This window comes from Budorcas taxicolor, chromosome 18 (assembly GCF_023091745.1).
Source record: "Budorcas taxicolor isolate Tak-1 chromosome 18, Takin1.1, whole genome shotgun sequence".
Lineage (NCBI taxonomy): Eukaryota > Metazoa > Chordata > Mammalia > Artiodactyla > Bovidae > Budorcas > Budorcas taxicolor.
Genome location: NC_068927.1, coordinates 16,565,365 through 16,581,470, shown reverse-complemented (window position 1 = coordinate 16,581,470; position 16,106 = coordinate 16,565,365). Strand labels below are relative to the sequence as shown.

Here is a 16,106-nt window from a genome sequence, read left to right as displayed (position 1 = left end):
AGTCAAGTGACTTCGTGCACGGTTGATGCCCACAGGGCACCGCGCTGCATCCAAGTGGAGAACGCAGGCAGAGGTGGGGCATAGACGCCATCAGAGCAGAGAACCCACAGGGAGCTCCCACTTGCGCCCACCTGCCCACCTCGGGCCCCAAGCCCCCAGCCCATGATCCATTACCACACAAGCACACACGCCCATGCCGCACACATAATGCGCCTACACCATGCACACAAACAGCACATGTCCGCAAACAGGCGCACGCACACGCACAGCACACACACGGGGGAAAAAATGAATACCCTAAGGCGTCCATTCCTAAACACAAGTGAAGCTCACATGCATTCTTCCCTTCTTCTGAGCTTTGATGGGTTTCAAATTAAAAAAGTTGACAAAGTAGTTAATGGTGAGTGACTTTCTGGGGACTTTCATCATGGGACTTTCTGAAGTTATTCCACAAATATTACAAGATGTGAGAGATGACTGTAGATATTCCCTGTGTCCCTCAACAGAAGAATGGACACGCAGACTATGGTCCATCCTCACAATAAATGTTGTCCAGCCTGAAAGGAAGGCAGTTCTGACACAGTCATGAACCCTAGGGCATTATGCTCAGTGACAGAAACCAGAAACAAAAGAACAGATGATGTTTGAGTCCACTCATACAAGGCCCTAGGGCAGCCGGCTCCATATTCACAGAAAGCAGAATGGTGGGTGCCAGAGGCTGAGGGAGGTAAAAGGGGACTGAGTGTCTTGTGGGGACTGTCTCGGTTTTGCAAGATAGAAGTAGCGCCTGAGCAGCAACCACACACACACACACACACACACACACACACACACACACACACACGAGCATGCCCTGCAGCAGCATATACAATAGCTGAGATACGGAAGTAACCAAAATGTACACGGACAGATGAATGAATAAAGAAGTCATATATGCATAGAATGGAATGTGATTCAGCCATGAAAAAAATGCCATTTGCAGGGATAAGCTAGAACAATCATAGATTAATCTAGAACAACCATAGTAAGTGAAGTACGTCAGAAGGAGAAACTGATACCAATGAGCTATTTTATAAAAGTGAAATACACGCACAGTCTTAGGAAACAAGCATGGTTAACGAAGGCGAGTTGTGGGTGGAAGGGATAAATTAGGAGGTTGGGATTAATGTATACTCAGAAATACATATAGAATATAGAATCAACACAGACCTACTTTAGAAAAGGTGCTGTACTACACACTCTATAATAACATGTATGTGATAAAAGCAAAGATGAATCAATGTGTATTGGGTAACTGATGAAGAATCTCTCCACCTACAAACACAACATTGTAAGTCAGCTATCCTCCAAAAGAAGTAAACATGAAGTTTATAAAACAAACAAACAAAAAAGGATTAATGAGACACAGGCTTCTGGCATGCGTGTGGGAGTAACCCTAAGGTTCTGGTTACTGTAGCAACAGGAGTAAGGCATGAAGAAATCCTGTCTCCTTGTGGCCATTTCCCACAACAGAAACTTGAAAGCTATTGCTTATGCCACAGTGAAATAAAAAAAAGGTTTTTCTCTTTGGCCTTTTGGTTCCTGCTTTACATTAGCGGTTCCTGATCTCCAGTCTGCATTGATAACTAAGTTTCCTTCTTTTCAGACGATTAACCTATTGACTGTTTTCAAACAATGCAAAAAGGAACAAGAATATGGGAACCTTATACCTTTCTGGAAATGAATGTTTTTTGGAGGAAATAGAAAGATGGCTTTAATCCTCAAGCTGGCAGAGGAGAGAACACAGGAGGCTTATGCTCAAGAACTGTGTCTCCCCCAGTAGGGAGTCAAGCGGATCACACAGCTAGGGCTCATAGTCAGAGGCTGGAGATAAAGAGCACACATGTAAGGATCCCGTATTCTTTCTTTTTGCATTGTTTCAAAACAGTCAACAGGCTGGTGTCAGCGAGCCCAATAACTTGGGTCTGGCAGGCAGTCCCAGGAGTTGGACTCATTGCCTTTTGTGGATTGCACTGTGTCTTTCTTTCCATAATGCAAAAAGAGGGACAAACACATGACAAGGGAAGGTTTGCAGAGAGAATAACGTAAAGTTAAGCATCACTTAAGGATGTGACTAGCATGAAATTAAAAGATAATAGATGCAAAGTATGGCTCATGCAGAGTTAGAGGGCGATAGGTGTGGGGCATCCCTGGAGAAGGGTACGGCAACCCACTCCAGTATTCTTACCTCAAGAATTTCATGGACAGAGGAGCCTGGTGAGCTACAGTCCATGGGATCACAAAGAATCAGACACAACTGAGCGACTAACAGACACGCACACGCACACGCACAGGTGCAGGCTATAGCTTACGTAACAGATTAGTCTCCTGTAAAGAAGGAAACTTAGTTATCAATGCAGGCTGTAGATCAGGAACAGGTAAAGCAGAGAAGGACTCAAAAGGCAAAAGAGAAAAAGAAAACTACTTCTTATTTCACTGCCACACTTACAAACACTTCATATTCACAAGGACTGCTGGGCTCTAAATGATACCAGCACTTTAAAAATTTCCATGGGTAACTAATTGAACCTAGCATAAAGCAGAGACATTACTTTGCCAACAAAGGCCCATCTAGTCAAGGCTGTGGTTTTTCCAGTGGTCATGTATGGATGTGAGAGTTGGACTGTGAAGAAAGCTGAGCACCAAAGAATTGATGCTTTTGAGCTGTGGTGTTGGAGAAGACTCTTGAGAGTCCCTTGGACTGCAAGGAGATCCAACCAGTCCATCCTAAAGGAGATCAGTCCTGGGTGTTCTTTGGAAGGACTAATGCTAAAGCTGAAACTCCAATACTTCGGCCACCTCATGCGAAGAGTTGACTCACTGGAAAAGACTCTGATGCTGGGAGGGATTGGGGGCAGGGAGAGAAGGGGACAAAGAGGATGAGATGGCCGGATGGCATCACTGACTCGATGGACATGAGTCTGAGTGAACTCCAGGAGTTGGTGATGGACAGGGAGGCCTGGCGTGCTGCAAGTCATGGGATCAAAAAGAGTGTCAGACACGACTGAGCAACTGAACTGAACTAATTGAAAATAAATAAAAACTGGGCAGATTGTGAAGAAGAAAGTTTCCACAGTCAATTTCACACACACTAGTTAAAATAAAAATCCATGAAAATGAGATGCACATCGTTAGAGATAGGCAAATCAAAACCACAGCGAGGGAACACTCTGCACCTGTTTGAAAGGCCATCCTCAGTCTACAAAGGTAAATGGTGGAGAAGATACAGAGGAAAGAGAATACCTACGGTGCTGATGAGATGTAAAGGCTAAGAATCACTGTGGAGAGGAGTATGGAACTGTCTTTTTTTTTAATTTTTAGTAAGACAAACATATTGATTCCAGCCTAGGTCACAGGAGGACTAAAAACATGTCCTGAAGAGGTGGCAAGAATACACGGAAGAACTGTACAAAAAAGATCTTCAAGACCCAGATAATCATGATGATGTGATCACTAATCTAGAGCCAGACATCTTGGAAAGTGAAGTCAAGTGGGCCTTAGAAAGCATCACTACGAACAAAGCTAGTGGAGGTGATGGCATTCCAGTTGAGCTGTTTCAAATCCTGAAAGATGATGTTGTGAAAGTGCTGCACTCAATAGGCCAGCAAATTGGGAAAACTCAGCAGTGGCCCCAGGACTGGAAAAAGTCAGTTTTCATTCCAATCCCAAAGAAGAACAATGCCAAAGAATGCTCAAACTACCGCACAATTGCACTCATCTCACATGCTAGTAAAGTAATGCTCAAAATTCTCCAAGCCAGGCTTCAGCAATACGTGAACTGTGAACTTCCTGATGTTCAAGCTGGTTTTAGAAAAGGCAGAGGAACCAGAGATCAAATTGCCAACATCCACTGGATCATGGAAAAAGCAAGAGAGTTCCAGAAAAACATCTATTTCTGCTTTATTGACTATGCCAAAGCCTTTGACTGTGTGGATCACAACAAACTGTGGAAAATCCTGAAAGAGATGGGAATACCAGAGCACCTGATCTGCCTCTTGAGAAATCTGTATGCAGGTCAGGAAGCAACAGTTAGAACTGGACATGGAACAACAGACTGGTTCCAAATAGGAAAAGGAGTACGTCAAGGCTGTATATTGTCACCCTGCTTATTTAACTTATATGCAGAGTACATTATGAGAAACGCTGGACTGGAAGAAACGCAAGCTGGAATCAAGATTGCCAGGAGAAATATCAATAATCTCAGATATGCAGATGACACCACCGTTATGGCAGAAAGTGAAGAGGAACTAAAAAGCCTCTTGATGAAAGTGAAAGAAGAGAGTGAAAATATTGGCTTGAGGCTCAGCATTCAGAAAACTAAGATCATGGCATCTGGTCCCATCACTTCATGGGAAATAGATGGGGAAACAGTGGAAACAGTGTCAGACTTTATTTTTCTGGGCTCCAAAATCACTGCAGATGGTGACTGCAGCCATGAAATTAAAAGACGCTTACTCCTTGGAAGAAAAGTTATGACCAACCTAGATAGCATATTCAAAAACAGAGACATTACTTTGCCGACTAAGGTCCGTCTAGTCAAGGCTAAGGTTTTTCTTGTGGTTATGTACGGATGTGAGAGTTGGACTGTGAAGAAGGCTGAGCGCTGAAGAATTGATGCTTTTGAACTGTGGTGTTGGAGAAAACTCTTGAGAGTCCTTGGACTGCAAGGAGATCCAACCAGTCCATTCTGAAGGAGATCAACCCTGGGATTTCTTTGGAAGGAATGATGCTAAAGCTGAAATTCCAGTACTTTGGCTACCTCATGAGAAGAGTTGACTCACTGGAAAAGACTCTGATGCTGGGAGGGATTGAGGGCAGGAGGAGAAGGGGACGACCGAGGATGAGATGGCTGGATGGCATCACTGACTCGATGGACATGAGTTTGAGTGAACTCCGGGAGATGGTGATGAACAGGGAGGCCTGGCGTGCTGCGATTCATGGGGTCGCAAAGAGTCGGACACAACTGAGCGACTGAACTGAACTGAACTGAACTGCTCAGCGTTCCCTCATTGTCAGCACTAACAAGGGAAGAAGGTGCCTGAACAGCAGCTCCACCAGAAGCCTGCAGACAGCCTCGGTGAGGAACTCATCAGTCAAGTCCCTTATTCATCAGGCAGTTAACGAGGCTCCCCCCTCATAGCAAAGGGCCCCTTAACTCCAAATTCATTTTCCACAGAGACGAGAAAGAATCAGACATGAACTATAAACGAAATCAAATATCTTTATTTTTAGATTTAAATATAAAAAGTAAAGAATAAAAGCAGTAAAAATTACACTTTAAGTGAATAAATTACTATATATTTTGACACTTATAAAACAGAGGAGGAGGATGGAAGCCACACAAATTACTGCAAGTGAGCAGCCCTTGACTATATGGGTACCACCCAAATTCTCCAGTCAATTCCACTGCTAGACTCGGCTGCAGATACCATCTGGGAACCAGAGCTGCTCTCTCCTTCACACCAGGAGGAGCCTTCCTTGTCACCGGGGCACGGAGAGAACCAAAGTCTGTGCCTTCAAGCACCTCTTCTGCCAGGCTCCAAGTAGAAGGTTCAGCCTGGGTTGTGTTCTTCATCTTCTCCTGCAGGTTAATGGTGTTAAAATGAAGCAAAGGAAGTGCCTAGAAGTTGGGCACCTCCCCTTTCTGCAGTTGTTTTATTTTCTTCTCCTTCTGTAAGTGAATTTTTTGAATCAAAAGAGAAAGGGCCTATTTCCATAGTTCTCCTCACCAGGACTTTGGGCTTATCCCAGGGACGGCTGAGCCTGGTGGGCTGCCGTCTATGGGGTTGCACAGAGTTGGACACAACTGAAGAGACTCAGCAGCAGCAGCAGCAGCAGTGAGGCGGTTGTTAAGTTCTTATCACTACTGGCTGTTCCTCATCTTTGTCTTCTTGGGTGGGTTTTGGGGTTCTCTTCTTCTGAACAAAGGCAGGTGACCTGGGGTCAATGAGTAGAATTTCTTTCTTTTCAGGAACACCCACAACATCTAAGAAGCTACAAGAAAGGCAAGGCTCCGCATGAAATTTAAAGTGTTTACCCTCCTATGTCTTCTTTGCTTTTCATTGTTTGATTCTTTTCTCTGTTTCAAAATCAAAGCCAATAGGGATGGTGGGTGGTTCTCTGGCAGCTTCTTAGACAAAATGGACCCACCAAGAATCCTGAAATCCAGTTTCTATGCTTTAAATTTGCAGAGGCTTTGGGACTTCCCTGAGCATCCAGGGTTTAAGAATCCACCTTGTAATGCAGGGGTCAGGTTCGATGCCTGGTCTGGGAACTAAGATCCCACAGGCCTCAGAGCAACTAGCCTGCGAGCTGCCACTAGAGAGTCCGTGCATCTCAATCAAAGACTTTGTGGGATGCAATGACGATCCCGAGTGTCACAACTAAGGCCTGACTAAGACAAATAAATAAATAAATATGTAAAAATATTGTAGAGTCTTGCTTCTACAGGATTACATTTCTTGGACTTTCCATGTTTCCAACACCTCCACCACATCTTGCTGCATTTTTATTCTCTTCTCTAACTTGCTTCTCAGTACTTTTTAGGTTCTTCTGTATATGGGAAAAAGAACCTGAAATGGAATAGATATGCGTTTATGCATGGCTGAATTAAGTTCCTGTACACCTGATACAAACACAGCATTGGCCATCAACGCTATTCCAATATAAGGTCAAAATGAAATTACAGAGAAAGTAAAAGAAAAAAGAAAGGGGTATGAAGAAATGCTGCCACCCTGTGGCCGTTTTTCATAACAACAACGTTAAAAGCTGTGCTGATGGTCACAATATTCAGAAGGCCTATGGGATTGAGTAAACAACTGCCCTCAAAAAATGTTCTAGCAGTGTTCATCGAAAAACAGGGCAGACATTCAAGAAGTCAGCTCCAAGAGGTTTCACTCATACCCTTTAAAAAAAACCACAGGAAATGTTGCCAACCTTGCTAAATATTAGAGAAATCAAAATCAAAACTACAATGAGGTATCACCTCACAACGATCAGAATGGCTACCATCAAACATTCTACAAAGAACCAAGGCTGGAGAGGGTGTGGAGAAATGAGAACCCTCCTCCATCGATGCTGGAAAGTCAACTGGGAACAGCCACTATGGAGACAGTGTGCATGCTAAATCACTTCAGTTGTGTTTGACTCTTTTTGACCCTGTGGACTGTAGCCTGCCAGGCTCCTCTGTCCATGGATTCTCCAGGCAAGAATACTAGAGTGGGTTGCCATGCCCTCCTCCAGGGGATCGTCCCCACCCAGGGATCAAACCCAGGTCTCCTGCACTGCAGGCAGATTCTTTACCATCTGAGCCAGCAGGGAAGCCTGAACATGTCTGTTCCAATAGATTAAGGCTTCCCCAACTGTAGTTTGAAGAGACATTGCTCTGGAAAACTCTCTGATGTTCTCCATACTTCTTCAAGAAATATACCTTTCCTTCCAATGAGCTTTGGCTGAGTTGTATCTTCTGGTTCAACAACCCCTGAGAGGCAAACCCACTTTTCTGGTAACATCTCTCCATCCAGACTCCCAACCAGCACTCCTGGCCCCCCTTGATAATAATTCTAGTCAGTTGTCTTGCTTCCAATACATGGAAATCATGTTATTTTTCTGCAAGCAAAGCTAAGTAAGGGCCAGAAACAGTGTCCCCATGTTATTTTGTGAAGCCAGTAGGTGTCAAACTCTCTTCTGTGGACCCATCATCTTCCAATTCAATGCCTCCTTTTATGGAAAACACTGGTAGGGCTTTGAGGTTTTATTTATGGCTTATTTCTGAAGCCTTTTAATACCTACATTGTGCTTAGTCGCTCAGTCATGTCCCACTCTTTGCAATTCCATGAACTGTAGCCTGCCAGGATCCTCTGTCCATGGGGATTCTCCAGGCAAGAATACTGGAGTGGGTTGCCATGCCTTCCTCCAGGGGATCTTCCCAACCCAAGGATCGAACCCAGGTCTCCCATACTGCAGGAGGATTTTTTACCGTCTGAGCTACCAGGGAAGCCTACACCTATATTAAATATACAGATTACTCATCAGTACCATTTCTACTTTGAGGTTAAAAACCCTCCAAGTTTTTCCTAATATACTTATTATTCCATGTGTTGCGTTTAAATCTTTGACTATATGTTATTTATCTTGTGTCTCATCTGAATTTAGTTAATTACACAATTTTCCCCTGAATAACGCAGTACTCATCACGTACAGTTCTTGCCAAAACTGGATTTGACAAAGTAAGGCACAGGTGGGCCTGGGAGGAAGTTCGAGGGCAGGACTTCAAGTCTGGTGGAGGCGAGACTCTAGTTCAGGGAACTGGAAGGAAACACCCTGCCTGAGGACCCACCGCCGACTTCAGGCTCCAAGACTAAGACTCGGCGCCTGCAAAGAGAAAATTGTCAAGATGCGCCCGCGCCTGGAGGCCTCCTGACAGACGCGCGAGACGCAGAGCAGCCAATCCCCGAGCGGTGGGGCGGGACCTTCTGCGAGCTCGGCACTCTTCCTATTGGCCGGACTGCTTCGGTCGCAACGCCGATTGGAGGCTTGTGCCTGACAGGCCTGTATAAGCCGGCTGCTCGCCTTTCGCTTATCCTCATCCCGGGAGGAGTAGACGAGGCTCGGCTGGACGCCGCCCAGCTCCGAGCGCGCACCCGACCAGGGTGGGCAGCGCTGCAGGACAGACGGAAAAGCGCCCTGTGAAACCCTCGTAAACTCTTAGCCTGACGTCTTCCAATTCCAGGCTGGGAAACCCCAAATCCCGTCAACTTTGAGAAACCCGGGTCCTACCTGAAGGGAGCTCACGTCTCGTCAGCTTAGGGACTACAAGTCCCTTTACCCACAGAAACACCGAATCCCCTAGTGCTGCGACCCCCAAATACCTAGAGGAACCCCAATTCCCCTCAGCCTGAGGCACCCTAAAAACAGCACCTGCAGAGAGACCAAATTTCCTTAACCTCAGAGACCCTGAATACTTCAGCCTGGGAACTCTTAATCCTGTCATGCTCAAGACCCCAACTGTCCTGCATGTTGGATACCTAAAGGCCCTTAATGAGAGATCCCAAATTTCCTCAGCCTCAAAGATCCCAAGGTCTCTCACCCTGTGCATTCTACATCAGCCAAAAGACTATCCCTCCCATCCCTTCCTTCTGAGGAACCCCAGTTCCTTCAGCCAGTGTGACCCAGATCTCCTGAAGCCAAGCAATTTGTCCCTTAGATGTAGAACCCATGTTGTGCCCAGATTTTCCCAGAGTACCCAGGCGGAGATCCCCAAAACGCTTTTTGGAGAAATATTCCTTCTCCGGCACTGGAACAGAGTCCTGATTTCAACCTGACCCCAGTCTAGCAGTTAGGGCCTTCCAGGTCTCCTCAGGACTCCCTCCGTCACCCACAGACACAACACTCCCAATGCCTTTCCTCAGAGGGGCTACACTGTAGGGGAATCAAAGAAACCAAATCTAGTTCACATTAGGCTGGTCTGCCATAGCTGGTTAGGATCCCTCCATCCCACCAATAACCCCACCCCTTCCTGCCCTGGACACTCCACCCAAGGAAGACAGAGTTGCCTCTGGACAGTGGTCTAGGCTATCTCAGCATCTTCCTCCCCAGGTAACCTTGGCCTTGAGGCAGTGCCATGGCCATGAGCCGCAACAGGTCCCCAGAGGAGAGCACTGAGGGAGATCCTGGGAGAACAGAGTGGAAGCCCATGGTGAGAGGCAGAGTGGCAAAGCTGGACTCTAAGCCAGCACTATAGGAAGGACACAGAGGTGGTCCCTGAAGGACCACAGACTGCTTGCCTGTGCCACTGAGTAAACTCTGTGAACATACACAGGATGGGAGTGCCTGGTCCTGTCTGAGACGGTAGGATGGAGTAGGGTGGAACAGGACACTAGCATCGTCAATTGCTCCGTGTCCAGGGAGAGTTAGGAGGCTCAGTGTTTGCTCAGTTAAGCAGGACACAGTCAGGAAGGGTTATTCATCCCTGTCTCACAGAGACCATCCACTAGCTTCACGCTACTCCCTGCATCCAAAGTGAAGGGAAAGGCCCAGCTCTAAACTCTGACTTATATTAGTAAGTCACTGATGAACTTTATTATTTTTCTTAGGCCAAAAATGCTTTCAAAGACATTTCCATATACTTCTCCAAGGAAGAATGGGCAGAGATGAGATAATGGGGGGAAAGTCTGATATAGGAATGTGAAAAAGAACTACGAAGCTCTGATTACTGTAGGTAACAGGAAGTGCTGGGTGCCTGTGAGCCTAGGAAACATGAAACTCTTCAGCCTCAGTGTTAACTTGGCCCTCTCTTAGGTGGCTTCATCTGCTCACAGTTCCGTATTGTGTGGAGACTAAGGAGGAAATTTTTATTTCTTGCTGGGTATGCAGCTTTCTACTCCTGGGTGCCTGCCAGCGAGGGGCTCCCAAGACACCTCAAGCTGGGGTTAACGATGGGTGAGCTGGATGCCAGGGAACCCAAGACCCTGCAGCAGGTCAGTGCAGTATGGACAAGGGCTGGCCTCACTGAATGGTTAGGCCCTATCCATTCAAGACACCCTCTCTGGGCTCCAGGTAGAGGTTCTGCTGCCCCCAGTGACCACCTGGGTCTCAGGAGGTAGAAGAAAGCCTAGGTTGTCTCTCCCACCTCCTGCCCAGAGACTGACAAAGGCCAGTTCCCAAAAGTCGGTGCAGGGTGAGCAGAGCAAGCTTGGGTCTCACAGGGTCCCTGTGAAGAGGGACTTACTCCTGATCAGATCCTTCCTGGCTGATTCTCTTTCTGTGTTGTTTTCATATCAAGTCTCACAAGGACAAGGCAGTCCAGGTGTTCACAGCATCACTGGCCCAGGTACCAACAAGACGCTCCTTATGGTGTGTTTATTATGGGCAGGGAGATAGGGTGGCTGGTGTGACACTCCCCTGGACAAGAGAAGAGAACCCATAGGTTGTGTCTCTTCTACCTCCTGAGATCCAGGTGAGCACTGGGGGCAGCAGCACCTGGGGTCTGGAGAAGGTGTCCTGAATGGACAGGGCCTAACTGTCCAGCGTGGCTTCAGGGGGTACTGGCAAGAGGGTACTAACCCCTTTTCTAAAAATTTCAGACAACCATTGAGTTCTTTTTGGTTTTTGGCTTCAGGTCTTTTTGATATGGTCCATTTTTAGAGTCCTTATTGAATTTGTTACATATTGCTTCCATTTTATGTTTTGATTTTTTGACTGCAAGGCCTGTGGGATTATTACCAAGTCCAAACTCGCTTTGCTTGCCGCACAACAGGTCAATAAATCAGAGGTGAGGTGCTGAGGCATGGAATATGACTTTACTTAGAAAGCCAGCAGACCAAGAAGATAGCAGACTAATATCTTAAAGAAACCACCTTGTTGGGGTCTGGATGCCAGTGTCTTTTATAGGACACAGAGCTGGGGAGGCAAGGAAATAAAGTAAAAAGGCCATTAATCTGGCAAATATCTCCTGGAATGGCCAGCCTCGGGAGGAGATGTGTCGTTTTCTTCCTTCCTGTGCCCATCGACAGGTGGACAGGTCCTGAACAAAAGCAGAGGGCAGGGTTTCCTGAGGTAGGCCATTACGTATGGACAGTATCCTTGTAGTAAACAAACCAACAGTAAGCAAAGCTTAAAGTAAAAGATTTAATTTTTTAAAAACAATTTTAGGACTTAAAAATTTTTTTAATTAAAAAAAAAAAACAAAACAATTTAAAACATGGAGTCAGATTTCGTTCTTCCTTGTAACAATTCCCCACTGTCAGTGTCCATTCCACAATCTTATGGAAAAAGGGGTGATGATTGTTCTAATTACTCCATCAGTTACATCTTTGGGGGAGTGTCCACCATTGGTGCCAGTGTTCTGAATGTTGAGATTTGTCTTCTGTTGTTCTTTGGAAAGTGTCTACGTCATATGTGTAGACATAAAAATATTTATAACCTAGGTGTTGAGAGTTAAGTTTTATTCAGTGAGAATCTTTTAGGACTTCAAAACTGGAGGCAGCATCTAAAGGTAAGGAATTTAGCACTTTTCTATGTATGGGAAGATGCAAGAGTCATCTCATTGAAATTATTCCTTTTGATACACACTTCACCATCTGGGGCCAGTATCCTGTCTACTTCCTGAGTTTCCTCTGTGCTCACGGTGGAGACTGGCTGCAGTCTGATAGCTGCTAGAGAGCAGGTATTCTTCTCCTTCCCCAAATTCCTCAGGTCTCACTGTGGGGAGTGGCTGCAGTCTGAAGGCTGCTAGAAAGTAGGAGGGGGAACCTGGGTCCCCATTGTGATCATCTCAGCAGAGAGAGCAAGCATGTCCTGTGACTCCAGACAATCTTCCAACATTCAGGGTTCAGCATTCAGCCTGCAGGATCCAGAGCTACCAGCTCAGCCACCATGCTCTGCACTTAGTTGCTTCAGTTCAGTTCAGTCGCTCAGTCATGTCCGACTCTTTGTGACGCCATGAATTGCAGCACGCCAGGCCTCCCTGTCCATCACCGACTCCCGGAGTTCACTCAGACTCACGTCCATCGAGTCCATGATGCCATCCAGCCATCTCATCCTCTGTCATCCCCTTCTCCTCCTGCCCCCAATCCCTCCCAGCATCAGAGTCTTTTCCAATGAGTCAACTCTTTGTATGAGGTGGCCAAAGTACTGGAGTTTCAGCTTTAGCATCATTCCTTCCAGAGAAATCCCAGGGTTGATCTCCTTCAGAATGGACTGGTTGGATCTCCTTGCAGTCCAAGGGACTCTCAAGAGTCTTCTCCAACACCACAGTTCAAAAGCATCAATTCTTCAGTGCTCAGCCTTCTTCACAGTCCAACTCTCACATCCGTACATGACCACAGGAAAAACCGTAGCCTTGACTAGACAGACCTTAGTCGGCAAAGCAATGTCTCTGTTTTTGAATATGCTATCCAGGTTGGTCATAACTTTTCTTCCAAGGAGTAAGCGTCTTTTAATTTCATGGCTACAATCACCATCTGCAGTGATTTTGGAGCCCCCCAAAATAAAGTCTGACACTGTTTCCACTGTTTCCCCATCTATTTCCCATGAAGTGATGGGACCGGATGCCATGATCTTTGTTTTCTGAATGTTGAGCTTTAAGCCAACTTTTTCACTCTCCTCCTTCACTTTCATCAAGAGGCTTTTTAGTTCCTCTTCACTTTCTGCCATAAGGGTGGTGTCATCTGCATATCTAAGGTTATTGATATTTCTCCCGGCAATCTTGATTCCAGCTGTGTTTCTTCCAGCCCAGTGTTTCTCATGATGTTCTCTGCATATAAGTTAAATAAGCAGGGTGACAATATACAGCCTTGACGTACTCCTTTTCCTATTTGGAACCAGTCTGTTGGTCCATGTCCAGTTCTAACTGTTGCTTCCTGACCTGCATACAGATTTCTCAGGAGGAAGGTCAGGTGGTGTGGTATTCCCATCTCTTTCAGAATTTTCCACAGTTTGTTGTGATCCACACAGTCAAAGGCTTTGGCATAGTCAATAAAGCAGAAATAGATGTTTTTCTGGAACTCTCTTGCTTTTTCCATGATCCAGCGGATGTTGGCAATTTGATCTCTGGTTCCTCTGCCTTTTCTAAAACCAGCTTGAACATGAGGAAGTTCACGGTTCACATATTGCTGAAGCCTGGCTTGGAGAATTTTGAGCATTACTTTACTAGCATGTGAGATGAGTGCAATTATGTGGTAGTTTGAGCATTCTTTGGCATTGCCTTTCTTTGGGATTGGAATGAAAACTGACCTTTTCCAGTCCTGGGGCCACTGCTGAGTTTTCCCAATTTGCTGGCCTATTGAGTGCAGCACTTTCACAGCATCATCTTTCAGGATTTGAAACAGCTCAACTGGAATTCCATCACCTCCACTAGCTTTGTTCATAGTGATGCTTTCTAAGGCCCACTTGACTTCACATTCCAAGATGTCTGGCTCTAGATTAGTGATCACACTATCATGATTATCTGGGTCGTGAAGATCTTTGTTCTTCTGTGTATTCTTGCCACCTCTTCTTAATATCTTCTGCTTCTGTTAGGTCCATACCTTTATCGAGCCCATCTCTGCATGAAATGTTCCCTTGGTATCTCTAATTTTCTTGAAGAGATCTCTAGTCTTTATCGAGATCTTTATCGAGCCCATCTTTGCATGAAATGTTCCCTTGGTATCTCTAATTTTCTTGAAGAGATCTCTAGTCTTTCCCATTCTGTTGTTTTCCTCTATTTCTTTGCATTGATCTCTGAAGAAAGCTTTCTTATCTCTTCTTGCTATTTTCCGGAACTCTGCATTCAGATGCTTATATCTTTTCTTTTCTCCTTTGCTTTTCGCCTCTCTTCTTTTCTCAGCTATTTGTAAGGCCTCCCCAGACAGCCATTTTGCTTTTTTGCATTTCTTTTCCATGGGGATGGTCTTGATCCCTGTCTCCTGTACAATGTCACGAACCTCATTCCATAGTTCATCAGGCACTCTATCTATCAGATCTAGGCCCTTAAATCTATTTCTCACTTCCACTGTATAATCATAAGGGATTTGATTTAGGTCATACCTAAATGGTCTAGCGGTTTTCCCTACTTTCTTCAATTTGAGTCTGAATTTGGTAATAAGGAGTTCATGATCTGAGTTGCTATGTAGCCCTAAAACCTACACTGCGGGAGGCCTTCTAAGTGTGGTGCCCTGTCAAGAAAACTCTTGGTCACACACTCCAAGCCCGACCGAGGCCCAGCTTTTCTGAGAGGGCCTCACTGGGGACCCAGGTTCCCCTCCTTCTCTCCCACATTCCATCCTGAGTGGGGAGAAGGAAGGGGCTGGGGGCACAGTACAAGTAGGGCAGAAGTTCTCCCATAGCCCTTTCTGGTCCACCCCTGGGAACGCAGTCTTGTGTCGCGTCCAGTGGCAGGGGACATGTGTCCCCAGCTCAAACACTCTCTCTAGGGGATGTGAGCCGTGAGCACTAACACAGGAAACCCTGAATGACCTGCTTAGGCTGGAAGACTAGTTCCTGGGATGTGAGATGAAGTCAGAAAGCGGCTTCTCACTGGGACTGGCCTTCTCTAGACCTAGCTTGTAGACCTGTGACAGACCACAATGACCACGAGCCCGCATTCACCCAGCGGACGGCCTCTGAGAGGTCTGTGACAGACCACAATGACCACAAGCCCACATTCACCCAGTGGACGGCCTCTGAGAGGTCTGTGACAGACCAGAGTCACCATGAGCCCGCATTCACCCAGTGGACAGCCTCTGAGAGGTCTGGCAAGCCCACATGCACCCAACAGATGGCCTCTGAGAGGTTGAGAGGTCTATGACGGGCCAGAGTAACCACAAGCCCACATGCACCCAACAGATGGCCTCTGAGAGGTCTTGGACAGGCCAGAGTGATGAGCATTCATTTGACGACCTCTGAGAGGTCTGTGACAGACCAGAATGACCAAGAGCCTGCATTCGCCCAGTGGACAGCCTCTGAGAGGTCTGGCGAACCCGCATTCACCCAGCAGATGGCCTCTGAGAGATCTGTGACAGGAAGCCCACCGTTAGACAATGGAAGGTCTTAGTGACACATGGCAACACCACCAGGGAAAATATGAAGACTCTGGGAAACTAAAGTATGAATATCAAAGAAAATCTTACTGCACTGACGGTTCCTCTTGAGATGAGCAGGGGCAGCTCCAGGACTGCAAAGGCTTTTGTGGTTTCAAGCAGTAGAGACCCTGGTCCAGAGTGCTGGGACTGGGGGGAAGCTGGGGAGGCAGCATCTCACAGCAAGGGGGCCCTTCTGGGATTGTGGGGCTGCCACTATCCACTATCTGGGGTCACCCACAGACCAGGGTCGTCCACTGGCAGCCCCGCCCCTGCTGTGTCCCTCCTGCTCATAGGCCCTCCTCCCTGCGGCTGCCCCCATCCCTGCTCAGCTGCTGGTTGTCCTTTCATGCTCCCAACTCCTGCCCCTGAAAACAGGAATGACTGGCCATTCCAGGGCCAACCTCTCCCTGCAGGGGTGCTGTCCCACTCTCAAACTCATGCCCCCCCTCCAACCGCGGTGTCTCGGGAAGCTTCTGTTGGTGCCATGTCCACAAACCCAGAGTCTCT

General features: G+C 46.5%; 1 protein-coding gene across 1 annotated transcript in view; it reads right to left on the bottom strand.

Annotated features, from left to right (window-relative positions):
* Positions 1-6,557: 6,557 nt before the first annotated feature.
* GAS8 (growth arrest specific 8) overlaps positions 6,558-16,106 on the bottom strand; it is a 33,899-nt gene continuing 24,350 nt past the window's right edge. The window contains exon 12 of the mRNA XM_052656441.1: positions 6,558-6,611. The gene's annotated coding sequence lies outside the window, so the exon portion shown is untranslated. The remainder of the gene's footprint in view (positions 6,612-16,106) is intronic.